The sequence below is a fragment of the Spermophilus citellus genome (genome assembly GCF_964194105.1).
Source record: "Spermophilus citellus genome assembly, chromosome: 4".
In the NCBI taxonomy this organism is placed as follows: Eukaryota; Metazoa; Chordata; class Mammalia; order Rodentia; family Sciuridae; genus Spermophilus; species Spermophilus citellus.
In genome coordinates this window covers 87,303,205-87,329,427 of record NC_138185.1, presented here as the reverse complement: position 1 = coordinate 87,329,427, position 26,223 = coordinate 87,303,205, and positions in this window count along the sequence as shown.

The following is a 26,223-nucleotide window of genomic DNA, read 5'->3' as shown; positions in this document are numbered from 1 at the left end:
CTTAGGGCTACATCAATAGGAAACAAACCATAGAGAGAGAACTTGGAACTACTTTATTGTGACAAGTTTCCAAGGGCTAGCACAAACCGTGTTTGATTTAGAGTTCCAAATACATGTATCCATATAGGAGAAAACAGAGTGAAACCTAAAAATTAAAACTGATACTGCCAACGAACGGTTTAACCTAGAAGAATGAAATTTGGGGAGCCAAGTGGGATTGGGGTACTGATCATTACCTGAAAGTGTCATCACGATTGGGAGAAAAAATGTATGCTGAGATTTCAGGAAACTCGTAGTTTTTTGGAGCTTGGCAACCCCTTTCCATGAAAGTGATTTGTGCCAGTCTCTGCTTAGGGCTACATCAATAGGAAACAAACCATATAGAGAGAACTTGGAACTACTTTATTGTGACAAGTTTCCAAGGGCTAGCACAAACCGTGTTTGATTTAGAGTTCCAACTACATGTATCCATATAGGAGAAAACAGAGTGAAACCTAAAAATTAAAACTGTTACTGCCAACGAACGGTTTAACCTAGAAGAACGAAATATGGTGAGCCAAGTGGGATTGGGGTACTGATCATTACCTGAAAGTGTCATCAAGATTAGGTGAAAAAATATATGCTGAGATTTCAGGAACCTTGTAGTTTTTTGGAAGCTTGGCAACCCGTTTCCATTAAAGTGATTTGTGCCAGTCTCTGCTTAGGGCTACATCAATAGGAAACAAACCATAGAGAGAGAACTTGGAACTACTTTGTTGTGACAAGTTTCCAAGGGCTAGCACAAACCGTGTTTGATTTAGAGTTCCAACTACATGTATCCATATAGGAGAAAACAGAATGAAACCTAAAAATTAAAACTGTTACTGCCAACGAACGGTTTAACCTAGAAGAACGAAATATGGTGAGCCAAGTGGGATTGGGGTACTGATCATTACCTGAAAGTGTCATCAAGATTGGGTGAAAAAATATATGCTGAGATTTCAGGAAACTCGTAGTTTTTTGGAAGCTTGGCAACAACTTTCCATGAAAGTGATTTGCGCCAGTCTCTACTTAGGGCTACATCAATAGGAAACAAACCATAGAGATAGAACTTGGAACTACTTTATTGTGTCAACTTTCATAGAGCTAGCACAAACCGTGTTTGATTTAGAGTTCCAACTACATGTATCCATATAGGAGAAAACAGAGTGAAACTTAAAAATTAAAACTGTTACTGCCAACGAACGGTTTAACATAGAAGAACGAAATTTGGTGAGCCAAGTGGGATTGGGGTACGGATCATTACCTAAAAGTGTCATCAAGATTGGGTGAAAAAATGTATGATGAGATTTCAGGAAACTCGTAATTTTTTGGAAGTTTGGAAACCCCTTTCCATGAAATTGATTTGCGCCGGTCTGTGCTTAGGGCTACATCAATAGGAAAAAAACCATAGAGATAGATCTTGGAACTACTTTATTGTGTCAAGTTTCCAAGATCTAGCACAAACCGTGTTTGATTTAGAGTTCCAACTACATGTATCCATACAGGAGAAAAGAGAGTGAAACCTAAAAATTAAAACTGATACTGCCAACGAACGGTTTAAACTAGAAGAACGAAATTTGTTGAGCCAAGTGGGATTGGTGTACTGATCATTACCTGAAAGTGTCATCACGATTGGGTGAAAAAACGCATGCTGAGATTTCAGGAAACTTGTAGTTTTTTGGAAGCTTGGCAACCCCTTTCCATGAAAGGGATTTGTGCCAGTCTCTGCTTAGGGCTACATCAATAGGAAACAAACCATAGAAATAAAACTTGGACCTACTTTATTGTGTCTAGTTTCCAAGGGCTAGCACAAACCGTGTTTGATTTAGAGTTCCAACTACATGTATCCATATAGGAGAAAACAGAGTGAAACCTAAAAATTAAAACTGTTACTGCCAACGAACGGTTTAACCTAGAAGAACGAAATTTGGTGAGCCAAGTGGGATTAAGGTACTGATCATTACCTGAAAGTGTAATCAAGATTGGGTGAAAAAATGTGTGCTGATATTTCAGGAAACTCGTAGTTTTTTGGAAGCTTGGCAACAACTTTCCATGAAAGTGATTTGCGCCAGTCTCTGCTTAGGGCTACATCAATAGGAAACAAACCATAGAGAAAGAACTTGGAACTACTTTATTGTGTCAACTTTCATAGAGCTAGCACAAACCGTGTTTGATTTAGAGTTCCAAATACATGTATCCATATAGGAGAAAACAGAGTGAAACCTATAAATTTAAACTGATACTGCCAACGAACGGTTTAACCTAGAAGAACAAAATTTGGTGAGCCAAGTGGGATTGGGGTACTGATCATTACCTGAAAGTGTCATCAAGATTGGGTGAAAAAATGTGTGCTGAGATTTCAGGAAACTCGTAGTTTTTGGAAGCTTGGCAACAAATTTCCATGAAAGTGATTTGTGCCAGTCTCTGCTTAGGGCTACATCAATAGGAAACAAACCATAGAGTTAGAACTTGGAACTACTTTATTGTGTCAATTTTCCAAAGGGCTAGCACAAACCGTGTTTGATTTAGAGTTCCAACTACATGTATCAATATAGGAGAAAACAGAGTGAAACCTAAAAATTAAAACTGATACTGTCAACGAACGGTTTAACCTAGAAGAACGAAATTTGGTGAGCCAAGTGGGATTGGGGTACTGATATTTACCTGAAAGTGTCATAAAGATTGGGTGAAAAAATGTGTGCTGAGATTTCAGGAAACTCGTAGTTTTTTGGAAGCTTGGCAACCCCTTTCCATGAAAGTGCTTTGCGCCAGTCTCTGCTTAGGGCTACATCAATAGGAAACAAACCATAGAGACAGAACTTGGAACTATTTTATTGTGTCAAGTTTCCAAGGGCTAGCACAAACCGTGTTTGATTTAGAGTTCCAACTACACGTATCCATATAGGAGAAAACAGAGTGAAATCTAAAAATTAAACTGTTTCTGCCAATGAACGGTTAACATAGAAGAACGAAATTTGGTGAGCCAAGTGGGATTGGGGTACGGATCATTACCTGAAAGTGTCATCAAGATTGGGTGAAAAAATGTATGATGAGATTTCAGGAAACTCGTAATTTTTTGGACGTTTGGAAACCCCTTTCCATGAAAGTGATTTGCGCCGGTCTGTGCTTAGGCCTACATCAATAGGAAACAAAACATAGAGATAGATCTTGGAACTACTTTATTGTGTCATGTTTCCAAGATCTAGCACAAACCGTGTTTGATTTAGAGTTCCAACTACAAGTATCCATATAGGAGAAAACAGAGTGAAACCTAAAAATTTAAACTGTTACTGCCAACGAACGGTTTAACCGAGAAGAACGAAATTTGATGAGCCAAGTGGGATTGGGGTACTCATCATTACCTGAAAGTGTCATCACGATTGGGTGAAAAAACGCATGCTGAGATTTCAGGAAACTCGTAGTTTTTATGGAAGCTTGGCAACCCCTTTCCATGAAAGGGATTTGTGCCAGTCTCTGCTTAGGGCTACATCAATAGGAAACAAACCATAGAAATAAAACTTGGAACTACTTTATTGTGTCTAGTTTCCAAGGGCTAGCACAAACCGTGTTTGATTTAGAGTTCCAACTACATGTATCCATATAGGAGAAAACAGAGTGAAACCTAAAAATTAAAACTGTTACTGCCAATGAACGGTTTAACCTAGAAGAACGAAATTTGGTGAGCCAAGTGGGATTGGGGTACTGATCATTACCTGAAAGTGTAATCAAGATTGGGTGAAAAAATGTGTGCTGATATTTCAGGAAACTCGTAGTTTTTTGGAAGCTTGGCAACAACTTTCCATGAAAGTGATTTGCGCCAGTCTCTGCTTAGGGCTACATCAATAGGAAACAAACCATAGAGATAGAACTTGGAACTACTTTGTGTCAACTTTCATAGAGCTAGCACAAACCGTGTTTGATTTAGAGTTCCAACTACATGTATCCATATAGGAGAAAACAGAGTGAAACCTAAAAATTAAAACTGTTACTGCCAACGAACGGTTTAACCTAGAAGAACGAAATATGGTGAGCCAAGTAGGATTGGGGTACTGATCATTACCTGAAAGTGTCATCAAGATTGGGTGAAAAAATGTATGGTGAGATTTCAGGAAACTCGTAGTTTTTTGGAAGTTTGGCAACCCCTTTCCATGAAAGTGATTTGCGCCGGTCTCTGATTAGGGCTACATCAATAGGAAAAAAACCATAGAGATAGAACTAGGAACTACTTTATTATTTCAAGTTTCCAAGATCTAGCACAAACCGTGTTTGATTTAGACTTCCAACTACATGTATCCATACAGGAGAAAACAGAGTGAAACCTAAAAATTAATACTGATACTGCCAACGAACGGTTTAACCTAGAAGAATGAAATTTGGTGAGCCAAGTGGGATTGGGGTACTGATCATTACCTGAAAGTGTTATCAAGATTGGGTGAAAAAATGTGTGCTGAGATTTCAGGAAACTCGTAGTTTTTGGAAGCTTGGCAACAAATTTCCATGAAAGTGATTTGCGCCAGTCTCTGCTTAGGGCTACATCAATAGGAAACAAACCATAAAGTTAGAACTTGGAACTACTTTATTGTGTCACGTTTCCAAGAGCTAGCACAAACCGTGTTTGATTTAGAGTTCCAACTACATGTATTCATATAGGAGAAAACAGAGTGAAACCTAAAAATTAAAACAGTTACTGCCAACGAACGGTTTAACCTAGAATAACGAAATTTGGTGTGCCAAGTGGGATTGGGGTATTGATCAATACCTGAAAGTGTCATCACGATTGGGTGAAAAAATGTATGCTGAGATTTCAGGAAACTCGTAGTTTTTTGGAAGCTTGGCAACAAATTTCCATGAAAGTGATTTGCGCCAGTCTCTGCTTAGGGCTACATCAATAGAAAACAAACCACAGAAATAGAACTTGGAACTACTTTATTGTGTCAAGTTTCCAAAGGGCTAGCACAAACCGTGTTTGATTTAGAGTTCCAACTACATGTATCCATATAGGAGAAAACAGAGTGAAACCTAAAAATTAAAACTGATACTGCCAACGAACGGTTTAACCTAGAAGAACGAAATTTGGTGAGCCAAGTGGGATTGGGGTACTGATATTTACCTGAAAGTGTCATAAAGATTGGGTGAAAAAATTTGTGCTGAGATTTCAGGAAACTCGTAGTTTTTTGGAAGCTTGGCAACCCCTTTCCATGAAAGTGCTTTGCGCCAGTCTCTGCTTAGGGCTACATCAATAGGAAACAAACCATAGAGATAGACCTTGGAACTACTTTATTGTGTCAAGTTTCAAAGAGCTAGCACAAACCGTGTTTGATTTAGAGTTCCAACTACATGTATCCATATAGGAGAAAACAGAGTGAAATCTAAAAATTAAAACTGTTACTGCCAACGAACGGTTTAACCTAGAAAAACGAAATTTGGTGAGCCAAGTGGGATTGGGGTACTGATCATTACCTGAAAGTGTCATCAAGATTGGGTGAAAAAATGTGTTCTGATATCAGGAAACTCGTAGTTTTTTGGAAGCTTGGCAACAACTTTCCATGAAAGTGATTTGCGCCAGTCTCTGCTTAGGGCTACATCAATAGGAAACAAACCATAGAGATAGAACTTGGAACTACTTTATTGTGTCAACTTTCATAGAGCTAGCACAAACCGTGTTTGATTTAGAGTTCCAACTACATGTATCCATATAGGAGAAAACAGAGTGAAACCTAAAAATTAAAACTGTTACTGCCAATGAACGGTTTAACATAGAAGAACGAAATTTGGTGAGCCAAGTGGGATTGGGGTACGGATCATTACCTGAAAGTGTCATCAAGATTGGGTGAAAAAATGTATGATGAGATTTCAGGAAACTCGTAATTTTTTGGAAGTTTGGAAACCCCTTTCCATGAAAGTGATTTGCGCCGGTCTGTGCTTAGGGCTACATCAATAGGAAACAAACCATAGAGATAGACCTTGGAACTACTTTATTGTGTCAAGTTTCAAAGAGCTAGCACAAACTGTGTTTGATTTAGAGTTCCAACTACATGTATCCATATAGGAGAAAACAGAGTGAAATCTAAAAATTAAAACTGTTACTGCCAACGAACGGTTTAACCTAGAAGAACGAAATTTGGTGAGCCAAGTGGGATTGGGGTACTGATCATTACCTGAAAGTGTCATCAAGATTGGGTGAAAAAATGTGTTCTGATATGTCTGGAAACTCGTAGTTTTTTGGAAGCTTGGCAACAACTTTCCATGAAAGTGATTTGCGCAGGTCTCTGCTTAGGGCTACATCAATAGGAAACAAACCATAGAGATAGAACTTGGAACTACTTTATTGTGTCATGTTTCCAAGAGCTAGCACAAACCGTGTTTGATTTAGAGTTCCAACTACATGTATCCATATAGGAGAAAACAGAGTGAAACCTAAAAATTAAAACTGATACTGCCAACGAACGGTTTAACCTAGAAGAACGAAATTTGTTGAGCCAAGTGGGATTGGGGTACTGATCATTACCTAAAAATTAAAACTGTTACTGCCAACGAATGGTTTAACCTAGAAGAACGAAATTTGGTGAGCCAAGTGGGATTGGGGTACGGATCATTACCTGAAAGTGTCATCAATATTGGGTGAAAAAATGTATGATGAGATTTCAGGAAACTCGTACTTTTTGGAAGTTTGGAAACCCCTTTCCATGAAAGTGATTTGCACCGCTCTGTGCTTAGGGCTACATCAAATGGAAACAACCATAGAGATAGAACTTGGAAGTACTTTATTGTGTCAAGTTTCCAAGATCTAGCACAAACCGTGTTTGATTTAGAGTTCCAACTACATGTATCCATACAGGAGAAAACAGAGTGAAACCTAAAAATTAAAACTGATACTGCCAACGAACGGTTTAACCTAGAAGAATGAAATTTGGTGAGCCAAGTGGGATTGGGGTACTGATCATTACTTGAAAGTGTCATCAAGATTGGGTGAAAAAATGTATGCTGAGATTTCAGGAAACTCGTAGTTTTTTGGAAGCTTGGCAACAAATTTCCATGAAAGTGATTTGCGCCCATCTCTGCTTAGGGCTACATCAATACGAAACAAACCATAGAGATAGAACTTGGAACTACTTTATTGTGTCAATTTCAAAGAGCTAGCACAAACCGTGTTTGATTTAGAGTTCTAACTACATTTATCCATATAGGAGAAAACAGAGTGAAACCTAAAAATTAAAATTGTTACTGCCAACGAACTGTTTAACCGAGAAGAACGAAATTTGGTGAGCCAAGTGGGATTGGGGTACTGATCATTACCTGAAAGTGTCATCAAGATTGGGTGAAAAAATGTGTGCTGAGATTTCAGGAAACTCGTAGTTTTTTGGAAGCTTGGCAACAACTTTCCATGAAAGTGATTTGCGCCAGTCTCTGCTTAGGGCTACATCAATAGGAAACAAACCATAGAGATAGAACTTGGAACTACTTTATTGTGTCAACTTTCATAGAGCTAGCACAAACCGTGTTTGATTTAGAGTTCCAACTACATGTATCCATATAGGAGAAAACAGAGTGAAACCTAAAAATTAAAACTGTTACTGCCAATGAACGGTTTAACATAGAAGAACGAAATTTGGTGAGCCAAGTGGGATTGGGGTACGGATCATTACCTGAAAGTGTCATCAAGATTGGGTGAAAAAATGTATGATGAGATTTCAGGAAACTCGTAATTTTTTGGAAGTTTGGAAACCCCTTTCCATGAAAGTGATTTGCGCCGGTCTGTGCTTAGGGCTACATCAATAGGAAACAAACCATAGAGATAGACCTTGGAACTACTTTATTGTGTCAAGTTTCAAAGAGCTAGCACAAACTGTGTTTGATTTAGAGTTCCAACTACATGTATCCATATAGGAGAAAACAGAGTGAAATCTAAAAATTAAAACTGTTACTGCCAACGAACGGTTTAACCTAGAAGAATGAAATTTAGTGAGCCAAGTGTGATTGGGGTACTGATCATTACCTAAAAATTAAAACTGTTACTGCCAACGAATGGTTTAACCTAGAAGAACGAAATTTGGTGAGCCAAGTGGGACTGGGGTACGGATCATTACCTGAAAGTGTCATCAATATTGGGTGAAAAAATGTATGATGAGATTTGAGGAAACTCGTACATTTTGGAAGTTTGGAAACCCCTTTCCATGAAAGTGATTTGCACCGCTCTGTGCTTAGGGCTACATCAAAAGGAAACAACCATAGAGATAGAACTTGGAACTACTTTATTGTGTCAAGTTTCCAAGATCTAGCACAAACCGTGTTTGATTTAGAGTTCCAACTACATGTATCCATACAGGAGAAAACAGAGTGAAACCTAAAAATTAAAACTGATACTGCCAACGAACGATTTAACCTAGAAGAATGAAATTTGGTGAGCCAAGTGGGATTGGGGTACTGATCATTACTTGAAAGTGTCATCAAGATTGGGTGAAAAAATGTATGCTGAGATTTCAGGAAACTCGTAGTTTTTTGGAAGTTTGGCAACTCCTTTCCATGAAAGTGATTCGCGCCGGTCTCTGCTCATGGCTACATCAATAAAAAACAAATCATAGAGATAGAACTTGGAACTACTTTATTGTGTCATGTTTCCAAGATCTAGCACAAACCGTGTTTGATTTAGAGTTCCAAATACATGTATCCATATAGGAGAAAACAGAGTGAAACCTAAAAATTAAAACTTATACTGCCAACGAACGGTTTAACCTAGAAGAATGAAATTTAGTGAGCCAAGTGTGATTGGGGTACTGATCATTACCTGAAAGTGTCATCAACATTGGGTGAAAAAATGTGTGCTGAGATTTCAGGAAACTCGTAGTTTTTTGGAAGCTTGGCAACAAATTTCCATGAAAGTGATTTGCGCCCATCTCTGCTTAGGGCTACATCAATACGAAACAAACCATAGAAATAGAACTTGGAACTACTTTATTGTGTCAATTTCAAAGAGCTAGCACAAACCGTGTTTGATTTAGAGTTCTAACTACATTTATCCATATAGGAGAAAACAGAGTGAAACCTAAAAATTAAAGTTGTTACTGCCAACGAACGGTTTAACCGAGAAGAACAAAATTTGGTGAGCCAAGTGGGATTGGGGTACTGATCATTACCTGAAAGTGTCATCAAGATTGGGTGAAAAAATGTGTGCTGAGATTTCAGGAAACTCGTAGTTTTTTGGAAGCTTGGCAACAACTTTCCATGAAAGTGATTTGCGCCAGTCTCTGCTTAGGGCTACATCAATAGGAAACAAACCATAGAGATAGAACTTGGAACTACTTTATTGTGTCAACTTTCATAGAGCTAGCACAAACCGTGTTTGATTTAGAGTTCCAACTACATGTATCCATATAGGAGAAAACAGAGTGAAACCTAAAAATTAAAACTGTTACTGCCATCGAACGGTTTAACCTAGAAGAACGAAATATGGTGAGCCAAGTGGGATTGGGGTACTGATCATTACCTGAAAGTGTCATCAAGATTGGGTGAAAAAATATATGCTGAGATTTCAGGATACTTGTAGTTTTTTGGAAGCTTGGCAACCCGTTTCCATTAAAGTGATTTGTGCCAGTCTCAGCTTAGGGCTACATCAATAGGAAACAAACCATAGAGACAGAACTTGGAACTACTTTATTGTGTCAAGTTTCCAAGGGCTAGCACAAACCGTGTTTGATTTAGAGTTCCAACTACATGTATCCATATAGGAGAAAACAGAGTGAAACCTAAAAATTAAAACTGTTACTGCCAACGAACGGTTTAACCTAGAAGAACGAAATATGGTGAGCCAAGTGAAATTGGGGTACTGATCATTACCTGAAAGTGTCATCAAGATTGGGTGAAAAAATATATGCTGAGATTTCAGGAAACTTGTAGTTTTTTGGAAGCTTGGCAACCCGTTTCCATTAAAGTGATTTGTGCCAGTCTCCGCTTAGGGCTACATCAATAGGAAACAAACCATAGAGACAGAACTTGGAACTACTTTATTGTGTCAAGTTTCCAAGGGCTAGCGCAAACCGTGTTTGATTTAGAGTTCCAACTACACGTATCCATATAGGAGAAAACAGAGTGAAATCTAAAAATTAAAACTGTTTCTGCCAACGAACGGTTTAACCTAGAAGAACGAAATTTGGTGAACCATGTGGGATTGGGGTACTGATAATTACCTGAAAGTGTCATCAAGATTGGGTGAAAAAATGTGTGCTGAGATTTCAGGAAACTCGTAGTTTTTTGGAAGCTTGGCAACAACTTTCCATGAAAGTGATTTGCGCCAGTCTCTGCTTAGGGCTACATCAATAGGAAACAAACCATAGAGATATAACTTGGAACTACTTTATTGTGTCAACTTTCATAGAGCTAGCACAAACCGTGTTTGATTTAGAGTTCCAACTACATGTATCCATATAGGAGAAAACAGAGTGAAACCTAAAAATTAAAACTGTTACTGCCAACGAACGGTTTAACATAGAAGAACGAAATTTGGTGAGCCAAGTGGGATTGGGGTACGGATCATTACCTGAAAGTGTCATCAAGATTGGGTGAAAAAATGTATGATGAGATTTCAGGAAACTCGTAATTTTTTGGAAGTTTGGAAACCCCTTTCCATGAAAGTGATTTGCGCCGGTCTGTGCTTAGGGCTACATCAATAGGAAACAAACCATAGAGATAGAACTTGGAACTACTTTATTGTGTCAAGTTTCCAAGATCTAGCACAAACCGTGTTTGATTTAGAGTTCCAACTACATGTATCCATATAGGAGAAAACAGAGTGAAACCTAAAAATTAAAACTGATACTGCCAACGAACGGTTTAACCTAGAAGAATGAAATTTGGTGAGCCAAGTGGGATTGGGGTACTGATCATTACCTGAAAGTGTCATCAAGATTGGGTGAAAAAATGTATGCTGAGATTTCAGGAAACTCGTAGTTTTTTGAAGTTTGGCAACTCCTTTCCATGAAAGTGCTTTGCGCCGGTCTCTGCTTAGGGCTACATCAATAAAAAAAAAAAAACCATAGAGATAGAACTTGGAACTACTTTATTGTGTCAAGTTTCCAAGATCTAGCACAAACCGTGTTTGATTTAGAGTTCCAAATACATGTATCCATATAGGAGAAAACAGAGTGAAACCTAAAAATTAAAACTGATACTGCCAACGAACGGTTTAACCTAGAAGAATGAAATTTGGTGAGCCAAGTGGGATTGGGGTACTGATCATTACCTGAAAGTGTAATCAACACTGGGTGAAAAAAAGTGTGCTGAGTTTTCAGGAAACTCGTAGTTTTTTGGAAGCTTGGCAACCCCTTTCTATGAAAGTGATTTGCGCCAGTCTCTGCTTAGGGCTACATCAATAGAAAACAAACCACAGAAATAGAACTTGGAACTACTTTATTGTGTCAAGTTTCCAAAGGGCTAGCACAAACCGTGTTTGAATTAGAGTTCCAACTCCATGTATCCATATAGGAGAAAACAGAGTGAAACCTAAAAATTAAAACTGATACTGCCAACGAACGGTTTAACCTAGAAGAATGAAATTTGGGGAGCCAAGTGGGATTGGGGTACTGATCATTACCTGAAAGTGTCATCACGATTGGGAGAAAAAATGTATGCTGAGATTTCAGGAAACTCGTAGTTTTTTGGAGCTTGGCAACCCCTTTCCATGAAAGTGATTTGTGCCAGTCTCTGCTTAGGGCTACATCAATAGGAAACAAACCATATAGAGAGAACTTGGAACTACTTTATTGTGACAAGTTTCCAAGGGCTAGCACAAACCGTGTTTGATTTAGAGTTCCAACTACATGTATCCATATAGGAGAAAACAGAGTGAAACCTAAAAATTAAAACTGTTACTGCCAACGAACGGTTTAACCTAGAAGAACGAAATATGGTGAGCCAAGTGGGATTGGGGTACTGATCATTACCTGAAAGTGTCATCAAGATTAGGTGAAAAAATATATGCTGAGATTTCAGGAACCTTGTAGTTTTTTGGAAGCTTGGCAACCCGTTTCCATTAAAGTGATTTGTGCCAGTCTCTGCTTAGGGCTACATCAATAGGAAACAAACCATAGAGAGAGAACTTGGAACTACTTTGTTGTGACAAGTTTCCAAGGGCTAGCACAAACCGTGTTTGATTTAGAGTTCCAACTACATGTATCCATATAGGAGAAAACAGAGTGAAACCTAAAAATTAAAACTGTTACTGCCAACGAACGGTTTAACCTAGAAGAACGAAATATGGTGAGCCAAGTGGGATTGGGGTACTGATCATTACCTGAAAGTGTCATCAAGATTGGGTGAAAAAATATATGCTGAGATTTCAGGAAACTCGTAGTTTTTTGGAAGCTTGGCAACAACTTTCCATGAAAGTGATTTGCGCCAGTCTCTGCTTAGGGCTACATCAATAGGAAACAAACCATAGAGATAGAACTTGGAACTACTTTATTGTGTCAACTTTCATAGAGCTAGCACAAACCGTGTTTGATTTAGAGTTCCAACTACATGTATCCATATAGGAGAAAACAGAGTGAAACCTAAAAATTAAAACTGTTACTGCCAACGAACGGTTTAACATAGAAGAACGAAATTTGGTGAGCCAAGTGGGATTGGGGTACGGATCATTACCTAAAAGTGTCATCAAGATTGGGTGAAAAAATGTATGATGAGATTTCAGGAACCTCGTAATTTTTTGGAAGTTTGGAAACCCCTTTCCATGAAAGTGATTTGCGCCGGTCTGTGCTTAGGGCTACATCAATAGGAAAAAAACCATAGAGATAGATCTTGGAACTACTTTATTGTGTCAAGTTTCCAAGATCTAGCACAAACCGTGTTTGATTTACAGTTCCAACTACATGTATCCATACAGGAGAAAAGAGAGTGAAACCTAAAAATTAAAACTGATACTGCCAACGAACGGTTTAAACTAGAAGAACGAAATTTGGTGAGCCAAGTGGGATTGGGGTACTGATCATTACCTGAAAGTGTCATCAAGATTGGGTGAAAAAATGTATGCTGAGATTTCAGGAAACTCGTAGTTTTTTGGAAGTTTGGCAACTCCTTTCCATGAAAGTGCTTTGCGCCGGTCTCTGCTTAGGGCTACATCAATAAAAAACAAACCATAGAGATAGAACTTGGAACTACTTTATTGTGTCAAGTTTCCAAGATCTAGCACAAACCGTGTTTGATTTAGAGTTCCAAATACATGTATCCATATAGGAGAAAACAGAGTGAAACCTAAAAATTAAAACTGATACTGCCAACGAACGGTTTAACCTAGAAGAATGAAATTTGGTGAGCCAAGTGGGATTGGGGTACTGATCATTACCTGAAAGTGTCATCAAGATTGGGTGAAAAAATATATGCTGAGATTTCAGGAAACTTGTAGTTTTTTGGAAGCTTGGCAACCCGTTTCCATTAAAGTGATTTGTGCCAGTCTCTGCTTAGGGCTACATCAATAGGAAACAAACCATAGAGACAGAACTTGGAACTACTTTATTGTGTCAAGTTTCCAAGGGCTAGCGCAAACCGTGTTTGATTTAGAGTTCCAACTACACGTATCCATATAGGAGAAAACAGAGTGAAATCTAAAAATTAAAACTGTTTCTGCCAACGAACGGTTTAACCTAGAAGAACGAAATTTGGTGAACCATGTGGGATTGGGGTACTGATAATTACCTGAAAGTGTCATCAAGATTGGGTGAAAAAATGTGTGCTGAGATTTCAGGAAACTCGTAGTTTTTTGGAAGCTTGGCAACAACTTTCCATGAAAGTGATTTGCGCCAGTCTCTGCTTAGGGCTACATCAATAGGAAACAAACCATAGAGATAGAACTTGGAACTACTTTATTGTGTCAACTTTCATAGAGCTAGCACAAACCGTGTTTGATTTAGAGTTCCAACTACATGTATCCATATAGGAGAAAACAGAGTGAAACCTAAAAATTAAAACTTTTACTGCCAACGAACGGTTTAACATAGAAGAACGAAATTTGGTGAGCCAAGTGGGATTGGGGTACGGATCATTACCTGAAAGTGTCATCAAGATTGGGTGAAAAAATGTATGATGAGATTTCAGGAAACTCGTAATTTTTTGGAAGTTTGGAAACCCCTTTCCATGAAAGTGATTTGCGCCGGTCTGTGCTTAGGGCTACATCAATAGGAAACAAACCATAGAGATAGAACTTGGAACTACTTTATTGTGTCAAGTTTCCAAGATCTAGCACAAACCGTGTTTGATTTAGAGTTCCAACTACATGTATCCATATAGGAGAAAACAGAGTGAAACCTAAAAATTAAAACTGATACTGCCAACGAACGGTTTAACCTAGAAGAATGAAATTTGGTGAGCCAAGTGGGATTGGGGTACTGATCATTACCTGAAAGTGTCATCAAGATTGGGTGAAAAAATGTATGCTGAGATTTCAGGAAACTCGTAGTTTTTTGGAAGTTTGGCAACTCCTTTCCATGAAAGTGCTTTGCGCCGGTCTCTGCTTAGGGCTACATCAATAAAAAAAAAAAAAAACATAGAGATAGAACTTGGAACTACTTTATTGTGTCAAGTTTCCAAGATCTAGCACAAACCGTGTTTGATTTAGAGTTCCAAATACATGTATCCATATAGGAGAAAACAGAGTGAAACCTAAAAATTAAAACTGATACTGCCAACGAACGGTTTAACCTAGAAGAATGAAATTTGGTGAGCCAAGTGGGATTGGGGTACTGATCATTACCTGAAAGTGTAATCAACACTGGGTGAAAAAAAGTGTGCTGAGTTTTCAGGAAACTCGTAGTTTTTTGGAAGCTTGGCAACCCCTTTCTATGAAAGTGATTTGCGCCAGTCTCTGCTTAGGGCTACATCAATAGAAAACAAACCACAGAAATAGAACTTGGAACTACTTTATTGTGTCAAGTTTCCAAAGGGCTAGCACAAACCGTGTTTGAATTAGAGTTCCAACTCCATGTATCCATATAGGAGAAAACAGAGTGAAACCTAAAAATTAAAACTGTTACTGCCAATGAACGGTTTAACATAGAAGAACGAAATTTGGTGAGCCAAGTGGGATTGGGGTACGGATCATTACCTGAAAGTGTCATCAATATTGGGGGAAAAAATGTATGATGAGATTTCAGGAAACTCGTACTTTTTGGAAGTTTGGAAACCCCTTTCCATGAAAGTGATTTGCACCACTCTGTGCTTAGGGCTACATCAAAAGGAAACAACCATAGAGATAGAACTTGGAACTACTTTATTGTGTCAAGTTTCCAAGATCTAGCACAAACCGTGTTTGATTTAGAGTTCCAACTACATGTATCCATACAGGAGAAAACAGAGTGAAACCTAAAAATTAAAACTGATACTGCCAACGAACGGTTTAACCTAGAAGAATGAAATTTGGTGAGCCAAGTGGGATTGGGGTACTGATCATTACCTGAAAGTGTCATCAAGATTGGGTGAAAAAATGTGTTCTGATATGTCAGGAAACTCGTAGTTTTTTGGAAGCTTGGCAACAACTTTCCATGAAAGTGATTTGCGCAGGTCTCTGCTTAGGGCTACATCAATAGGAAACAAACCATAGTGATAGAACTTGGAACTACTTTATTGTGTCACGTTTCCAAGAGCTAGCACAAACCGTGTTTGATTTAGAGTTCCAACTACATGTATCCATATAGGAGAAAACAGAGTGAAACCTAAAAATTAAAACTGTTACTGCCAATGAACGGTTTAACCTAGAAGAACGAAATTTGTTGAGCCAAGTGGGATTGGGGTACTGATCATTACCTAAAAATTAAAACTGTTACTGCCAACGAATGGTTTAACCTAGAAGAACGAAATTTGGTGAGCCAAGTGGGATTGGGGTACGGATCATTACCTGAAAGTGTCATCAATATTGGGTGAAAAAATGTATGATGAGATTTGAGGAAACTCGTACATTTTGGAAGTTTGGAAACCCCTTTCCATGAAAGTGATTTGCACCGCTCTGTGCTTAGGGCTACATCAAAAGGAAACAACCATAGAGATAGAACTTGGAACTACTTTATTGTGTCAAGTTCCCAAGATCTAGCACAAACCGTGTTTGATTTAGAGTTCCAACTACATGTATCCATACAGGAGAAAACAGAGTGAAACCTAAAAATTAAAACTGATACTGCCAACGAACGATTTAACCTAGAAGAATGAAATTTGGTGAGCCAAGTGGGATTGGGGTACTGATCATTACTTGAAAGTGTCATCAAGATTGGGTGAAAAAATGTATGCTGAGATTTCAGGAAACTCGTAGTTTTTTGGAAGTTTGGCAACTCCTTTCCATGAAAGTGATTCGCGCCGGTCTCTGCTCATGGCTACATCAATAAAAAACAAATCATAGAGATAGAACTTGGAACTACTTTATTGTGTCATGTTTCCAAGATCTAGCACAAACCGTGTTTGATTTAGAGTTCCAAATACATGTATCCATATAGGAGAAAACAGAGTGAAACCTAAAAATTAAAACTTATACTGCCAACGAACGGTTTAACCTAGAAGAATGAAATTTAGTGAGCCAAGTGTGATTGGGGTACTGATCATTACCTGAAAGTGTCATCAACATTGGGTGAAAAAATGTGTGCTGAGATTTCAGGAAACTCGTAGTTTTTTGGAAGCTTGGCAACAAATTTCCATGAAAGTGATTTGCGCCCATCTCTGCTTAGGGCTACATCAATACGAAACAAACCATAGAAATAGAACTTGGAACTACTTTATTGTGTCAATTTCAAAGAGCTAGCACAAACCGTGTTTGATTTAGAGTTCTAACTACATTTATCCATATAGGAGAAAACAGAGTGAAACCTAAAAATTAAAGTTGTTACTGCCAACGAACGGTTTAACCGAGAAGAACAAAATTTGGTGAGCCAAGTGGGATTGGGGTACTGATCATTACCTGAAAGTGTCATCAAGATTGGGTGAAAAAATGTGTGCTGAGATTTCAGGAAACTCGTAGTTTTTTGGAAGCTTGGCAACAACTTTCCATGAAAGTGATTTGCGCCAGTCTCTGCTTAGGGCTACATCAATAGGAAACAAACCATAGAGATAGAACTTGGAACTACTTTATTGTGTCAACTTTCATAGAGCTAGCACAAACCGTGTTTGATTTAGAGTTCCAACTACATGTATCCATATAGGAGAAAACAGAGTGAAACCTAAAAATTAAAACTGTTACTGCCAATGAACGGTTTAACATAGAAGAACGAAATTTGGTGAGCCAAGTGGGATTGGGGTACGGATCATTACCTGAAAGTGGCATCAAGATTGGGTGAAAAAATGTATGATGAGATTTCAGGAAACTCGTAATTTTTTGGAAGTTTGGAAACCCCTTTCCATGAAAGTGATTTGCGCCGGTCTGTGCTTAGGGCTACATCAATAGGAAACAAACCATAGAGATAGACCTTGGAACTACTTTATTGTGTCAAGTTTCAAAGAGCTAGCACAAACTGTGTTTGATTTAGAGTTCCAACTACATGTATCCATATAGGAGAAAACAGAGTGAAATCTAAAAATTAAAACTGTTACTGCCAACGAACGGTTTAACCTAGAAGAACGAAATTTGGTGAGCCAAGTGGGATTGGGGTACTGATCATTACCTGAAAGTGTCATCAAGATTGGGTGAAAAAATGTGTTCTGATATGTCAAGAAACTCGTAGTTTTTTGGAAACTTGGCAACAACTTTCCATGAAAGTGATTTGCGCAGGTCTCTGCTTAGGGCTACATCAATAGGAAACAAACCATAGAGATAGAACTTGGAACTACTTTATTGTGTCACGTTTCCAAGAGCTAGCACAAACCGTGTTTGATTTAGAGTTCCAACTACATGTATCCATATAGGAGAAAACAGAGTGAAACCTAAAAATTAAAACTGATACTGCCAACGAACGGTTTAACCTAGAAGAACGAAATTTGTTGAGCCAAGTGGGATTGGGGTACTGATCATTACCTAAAAATTAAAACTGTTACTGCCAACGAATGGTTTAACCTAGAAGAACAAAATTTGGTGAGCCAATTGGGATTGGGGTACGGATCATTACCTGAAAGTGTCATCAATAATGGGTGAAAAAATGTATGATGAGATTTCAGGAAACTCGTACTTTTTGGAAGTTTGGAAACCCCTTTCCATGAAAGTGATTTGCACCGCTCTGTGCTTAGGGCTACATAAAAAGGAAACAACCATAGAGATAGAACTTGGAACTACTTTATTGTGTCAAGTTTCCAAGATCTAGCACAAACCGTGTTTGATTTAGAGTTCCAACTACATGTATCCATACAGGAGAAAACAGAGTGAAACCTAAAAATTAAAACTGATACTGCCAACGAACGGTTTAACCTAGAAGAATGAAATTTGGTGAGCCAAGTGTGATTGGGGTACTGATCATTACCTGAAAGTGTCATCAACATTGGGTGAAAAAATGTGTGCTGAGATTTCAGGAAACTCGTAGTTTTTTGGAAGCTTGTCAACAAATTTCCATGAAAGTGATTTGCGCCCATCTCTGCTTAGGGCTACATCAATACGAAACAAACCATAGAGATAGAACTTGGAACTACTTTATTGTGTCAATTTCAAAGAGCTAGCACAAACCGTGTTTGATTTAGAGTTCTAACTACATTTATCCATATAGGAGAAAACAGAGTGAAACCTAAAAATTAAAATTGTTACTGCCAACAAACGGTTTAACCGAGAAGAACGAAATTTGGTGAGCCAAGTGGGATTGGGGTACTGATCATTACCTGAAAGTGTCATCAAGATTGGGTGAAAAAATGCATGCTGAGATTTCAGGAAACTCGTAGTTTTTTGGAAGCTTGGCAACCCCTTTCCATGAAAGGGATTTGTGCCAGTCTCTGCTTAGGGCTACATCAATAGGAAACAAACCATAGAAATAAAACATGGAACTACTTTATTGTGTCTAGTTTCCAAGGGCTAGCACAAACCGTGTTTGATTTAGAGTTCCAACTACATGTATCCATATAGGAGAAAACAGAGTGAAACCTAAAAATTAAAACTGTTACTGCCAACGAACGGTTTAACCTAGAAGAACGAAATTTGGTGAGCCAAGTGGGATTGGGGTACTGATCATTACCTGAAAGTGTCATCAAGATTGGGTGAAAAAATGTGTGCTGATATTTCAGGAAACTCGTAGTTTTTTGGAAGCTTGGCAACAACTTTCCATGAAAGTGATTTGCGACGGTCCCTGCTTAGGGCTACATCAATAGGAAAGAAACCATAGAGATAGAACTTGGAACTACTTTATTGTGTCAAGTTTCAAAGAGCTAGCACAAACCGTGTTTGATTTAGAGTTCCTACTACATGTATCCATATAGGAGAAAACAGAGTGAAACCTAAAAATTAAAACTGATACTGCCAACGAACGGTTTAACCTAGAAGAATGAAATTTGGTGAGCCAAGTGGGATTTGGGTACTGATCATTACCTGAAAGTGTCATCACGATTGGGAGAAAAAATGTATGCTGAGATTTCAGGAAACTCGTAGTTTTTTGGAGCTTGGCAACCCCTTTCCATGAAAGTGATTTGTGCCAGTCTCTGCTTAGGGCTACATCAATAGGAAACAAACCATAGAGAGAGAACTTGGAACTACTTTATTGTGACAAGTTTCCAAGGGCTAGCACAAACTGTGTTTGATTTAGAGTTCCAACTACATGTATCCATATAGGAGAAAACAGAGTGAAATCTAAAAATTAAAACTGTTTCTGCCAACGAACGGCTTAACCTAGAAGAACGAAATTTGGTGAACCATGTGGGATTGGGGTACTGATCATTACCTGAAAGTGTCATCAAGATTGGGTGAAATAATATATGCTGAGATTTCAGGAAACTTGTAGTTTTTTGGAAGCTTGGCAACCCGTTTCCATTAAAGTGATTTGTGCCAGTCTCTGCTTAGGGCTACATCAATAGGAAACAAACCATAGAGACAGAACTTGGAACTATTTTATTGTGTCAAGTTTCCAAGGGCTAGCACAAACCGTGTTTGATTTAGAGTTCCAACTACATGTATCCATATAGGAGAAAACAGAGTGAAACCTAAAAATTAAAACTGATACTGCCAACGAACGGTTTAACCTAGAAGAATGAAATTTGGGGAGCCAAGTGGGATTGGGGTACTGATCATTACCTGAAAGTGTCATCACGATTGGGAGAAAAAATGTATGCTGAGATTTCAGGAAACTCGTAGTTTTTTGGAGCTTGGCAACCCCTTTCCATGAAAGTGATTTGTGCCAGTCTGTGCTTAGGGCTACATCAATAAAAAAAAAAAAAACATAGAGATAGAACTTGGAACTACTTTATTGTGACAAGTTTCCAAGGGCTAGCACAAACCGTGTTTGATTTAGAGTTCCAACTACATGTATCCATATAGGAGAAAACAGAGTGAAACCTAAAAATTAAAACTGTTACTGCCAACGAACGGTTTAACCTAGAAGAACGAAATATGGTGAGTCAAGTGGGATTGGGGTACTGATCATTACCTGAAAGTGTCATCAAGATTGGGTGAAAAAATATATGCTGAGATTTCAGGAAACTCGTAGTTTTTTGGAAGTTTGGCAACTCCTTTCCATGAAAGTGATTTGCGCCGGTCTGTGCTTAGGGCTACATCAATAAAAAAAAAAAAACCATAGAGATAGAACTTGGAACTACTTAATTGTGTCAAGTTTCCAATATCTAGCACAAACCGTGTTTGATTTAGAGTTCCAAATACATGTATCCTTATAGGAGAAAACAGAGTGAAACCTAAAAATTAAAACTGATACGGCCAACGAACGGTTTAACCTAGAAGAATGAAATTTGGTGAGCCAAGTGGGATTGGGGTACTGATCATTACCTGAAAGTGTAATCAACACTGGGTGAAAAAAAGTGTGCTGAGATTTCAGGAAACTCGTAGTTTTTTGGAAGCTTGGCAACCCCTTTCCATGAAAGTGATTTGCGCCAGTCTCTGCTTAGGGCTACATCAATAGAAAACAAACCACAGAAATAGAACTTGGAACTACTTTATTGTGTCAAGTTTCCAAAGGGCTAGCACAAACCGTGTTTGAATTAGAGTTCCAACTACATGTATCCATATAGGAGAAAACAGAGTGAAACCTAAAAATTAAAACTGATACTGCCAACGAACGGTTTAACCTAGAAGAACCAAATTTGGTGAGCCAAGTGGGATTGGGGTACTGATATTTACCTGAAAGTGTCATCAAGATTGGGTGAAAAAATATATGCTGAGATTTCAGGAAACTCGTAGTTTTTTGGAAGCTTGGCAACCCCTTTCCATGAAAGTGCTTTGCGCCAGTCTATGCTTAGGGCTACATCAATAGGAAACAAACCATAGAGATAGACCTTGGAACTACTTTATTGTGTCAAGTTTCAAAGAGCTAGCACAAACCGTGTTTGATTTAGAGTTCCAACTACATGTATCCATATAGGAGAAAACAGAGTGAAATATAAAATTAAAACTGTTTCTGCCAACGAACGGTTTAACCTAGAAGAACGAAATTTGGTGAACCATGTGGGATTGGGGTACTGATAATTACCTGAAAGTGTCATCAAGATTGGGTGAAAAAATGTGTGCTGAGATTTCAGGAAACTCGTACTTTTTTGGAAGCTTGGCAACAACTTTCCATGAAAGTGATTTGCGCCAGTCTCTGCTTAGGGCTACATCAATAGGAAACAAACCATAGAGATATAACTTGGAACTACTTTATTGTGTCAACTTTCATAGAGCTAGCACAAACCGTGTTTGATTTAGAGTTCCAACTACATGTATCCATATAGGAGAAAACAGAGTGAAACCTGAAAATTAAAACTGTTACTTCCAACGAACGGTTTAACATAGAAGAACGAAATTTGGTGAGCCAAGTGGGATTGGGGTACGGATCATTACCTGAAAGTGTCATCAAGATTGGGTGAAAAAATGTATGATGAGATTTCAGGAAACTCGTAATTTTTTGGAAGTTTGGAAACCCCTTTCCATGAAAGTGATTTGCGCCGGTCTGTGCTTAGGGCTACATCAATAGGAAACAAACCATAGAGATAGAACTTGGAACTACTTTATTGTGTCAAGTTTCCAAGATCTAGCACAAACCGTGTTTGATTTAGAGTTCCAACTACATGTATCCATATAGGAGAAAACAGAGTGAAACCTAAAAATTAAAACTGATACTGCCAACGAACGGTTTAACCTAGAAGAATGAAATTTGGTGAGCCAAGTGGGATTGGGGTACGGATCATTACCTGAAAGTGTCATCAACACTGGGTGAAAAAATGTGTGATGAGATTTCAGGAAACTCGTAGTTTTTTGGAAGCTTGGCAACAAATTTCCATGAAAGGGATTTGCGCACATCTCTGCTTAGGGCTACGTCAATAGGAAACAAACCATAGAGATAGAACTTGGAACTACTTTATTGTGTCAAGTTTCAAAGAGCTAGCACAAACCGTGTTTGATTTAGGGTTCCAACTACAAGTATCAATATACGAGAAAACAGAGTGAAACCTAAACATTTAAACTGTTACTGCCAACGAACGGTTTAACCAAGAAGAACGAAATTTGATGAGCCAAGTGGGATTGGGGTAGTGATCATTACCTGAAAGTGTCATCACGATTGGGTGAAAAAACGCATGCTGAGATTTCAGGAAACTCGTAGTTTTTTGGAAGCTTGGCAACCCCTTTCCATGAAAGGGATTTGTGCCAGTCTCTGCTTAGGGCTACATCAATAGGAAACAAACCATAGAAATAAAATTTGGAACTACTTTATTGTGTCTAGTTTCCAAGGGCTAGCACAAACCATGTTTGATTTAGAGTTCCAACTACATGTATCCATATAGGAGAAAACAGAGTGAAACCTAAAAATTAAAACTGTTACTGCCAACGAACGGTTTAACCTAGAAGAATGAAATTTGGTGAGCCAAGTGGGATTGGGGTACTGATCATTACCTGAAAGTGTAATCAAGTTTGGTTAAAAAAATGTGTGCTGATATTTCAGGAAACTCGTATTTTTTTGGAAGCTTGGCAACAACTTTCCATGAAAGTGATATGCGCCAGTCTCTGCTTAGGGATACATCAATAGGAAACAAACCATAGAGATAGAACTTGGAACTACTTTATTGTGTCAACTTTCATAGAGCTAGCACAAACCGTGTTTGATTTAGAGTTCCAACTACATGTATCCATATAGGAGAAAACAGAGTGAAACCTAAAAATTAAAACTGTTACTGCCAACGAACGGTTTAACCTAGAAGAACGAAATATGGTGAGCCAAGTAGGATTGGGGTACTGATCATTACCTGAAAGTGTCATCAAGATTGGGTGATAAAACGTATGGTGAGATTTCAGGAAACTCGTAGTTTTTTGGAAGTTTGGCAACCCCTTTCCATGAAAGTGATTTGCGCCGGTCTCTGATTAGGGCTACATCAATAGGAAAAAAACCATAGAGATAGAACTAGGAACTACTTTATTGTGTCAAGTTTCCAAGATCTAGCACAAACCGTGTTTGATTTAGACTTCCAACTACATGTATGCATACAGGAGAAAACAGAGTGAAACCTAAAAATTAATACTGATACTGCCAACGAACGGTTTAACCTAGAAGAATGAAATTTGGTGAGCCAAGTGGGATTGGGGTACTGATCATTACCTGAAAGTGTTATCAAGATTGGGTGAAAAAATGTGTGCTGAGATTTCAGGAAACTCATAGTTTTTGGAAGCTTGGCAACAAATTTCCATGAAGGTGATTTGCGCCAGTCTCTGCTTAGGGCTACATCAATAGGAAACAAACCATAGAGTTAGAACTTGGAACTACTTTATTGTGTCACGTTTCCAAGAGCTAGCACAAACCGTGTTTGATTTAGAGTTCCAACTACATGTATTCATATAGGAGAAAACAGAGTGAAACCTAAAAATTAAAACTGTTACTGCCAACGAACGGTTTAACCTAGAAGAACGAAATTTGGTGAGCCAAGTGGGATTGGGGTACTGATCAATACCTGAAAGTGTCATCATGATTGGGTGAAAAAATGTATGCTGAGATTTCAGGAAACTCGTAGTTTTTTGGAAGCTTGGCAACCCCTTTCCATGAAAGTGCTTTGCGCCAGTCTCTGCTTAGGGCTATGTCAATAGGAAACAAACCATAGAGATAGACCTTGGAACTACTTTATTGTGTCAAGTTTCAAAGAGCTAGCACAAACTGTGTTTGATTTAGAGTTCCAACTACATGTATCCATATAGGAGAAAACAGAGTGAAACCTAAAAATTAAAACTGATACTGCCAACGAACGGTTTAACCTAGAAGAACGAAATTTGTTGAGCCAAGTGGGATTGGGGTACTGATCATTACCTAAAAATTAAAACTGTTACTGCCAACGAATGGTTTAACCTAGAAGAACGAAATTTGGTGAGCCAAGTGGGATTGGGGTACGGATCATTACATGAAAGTGTCATCAAGATTGGGTGAAAAAATGTATGATGAGATTTCAGGAAACTCGTACTTTTTGGAAGTTTGGAAACCCCTTTCCATGAAAGTGATTTGCGCCGCTCTGTGCTTAGGGCTACATCAAAAGGAATCAACCATAGAGATAGAACTTGGAACTACTTTATTGTGTCAATTTCCAAGAGCTACCACAAACCGTGTTTGATTTAGAGTTCCAACTACATGTATCCATATAGGAGAAAACAGAGTGAAACCTAAAAATTAAAACTGATACTGCAAACGAACGGTTTAACCTAGAAGAATGAAATTTGGTGAGCCAAGTGGGATTGGGGTACTGATCATTACCTGAAAGTGTCATCAACATTGGGTGAAAAAATGTGTGCTGAGATTTCAGGAAACTCGTAGTTTTTTGGAAGCTTGGCAACAAATTTCCATGAAAGTGATTTGCGCCCATCTCTGCTTAGGGCTACATCAATAGGAAACAAACCATAGAGTTAGAACTTGGAACTACTTTTTTGTGTCACGTTTCCAAGAGCTAGCACAAACCGTGTTTGATTTAGAGTTCCAACTACATGTATTCATATAGGAGAAAACAGAGTGAAACCTAAAAATTAAAACTGTTACTGCCAACGAACGGTTTAACCTAGAAGAACGAAATTTGGTCAGCCAAGTGGGATTGGGGTACTGATCAATACCTGAAAGTGTCATAAAGATTGGGTGAAAAAATGTGTCCTGAGATTTCAGGAAACTCGTAGTTTTTTGGAAGCTTGGCAACCCCTTTCCATGAAAGTGCTTTGCGCCAGTCTCTGCTTAGGGCTACATCAATAGGAAACAAACCATAGAGATAGACCTTGGAACTACTTTATTGTGTCCAGTTTCAAAGAGCTAGCACAAACCGTGTTTGATTTAGAGTTCCAACTACATGTATCCATATAGGAGAAAACAGAGTGAAATCTAAAAATTAAAACTGTTACTGCCATCGAACGGTTTAACCTAGAAGAACGAAATTTGTTGAGCCAAGTGGGATTGGGGTACTGATCATTACCTGAAAGTGTCATCAAGATAGGGTGAAAAAATGTGTTCTGATATGTCAGGAAACTCGTAGTTTTTTGGAAGCTTGGCAACAACTTTCCATGAAAGGGATTTGCTCAGGTCTCTGCTTAGGGCTATATCAATAGGAAACAAACCATAGAGATAGAACTTGGAACTACTTTATTGTGTCAAGTTTCCAAGAGCTAGCACAAACCGTGTTTGATTTAGAGTTCCAACTCCATGTATCCATATAGGAGAAAACAGAGTGAAACCTAAAAATTAAAACTGATACTGCCAACGAACGGTTTAACCTAGAAGAATGAAATTTGGGGAGCCAAGTGGGATTGGGGTACTGATCATTACCTGAAAGTGTCATCACGATTGGCAGAAAAAATGTATGCTGAGATTTCAGGAAACTCGTAGTTTTTTGGAGCTTGACAACCCCTTTCCATGAAAGTGATTTGTGCCAGTCTCTGCTTAGGGCTACATCAATAGGAAACAAACCATATAGAGAGAACTTGGAACTACTTTATTGTGACAAGTTTCCAAGGGCTAGCACAAACCGTGTTTGATTTAGAGTTCCAACTACATGTATCCATATAGGAGAAAACAGAGTGAAACCTAAAAATTAAAACTGTTACTGCCAACGAACGGTTTAACATAGAAGAACGAAATATGGTGAGCCAAGTTTGATTGGGGTACTGATCAT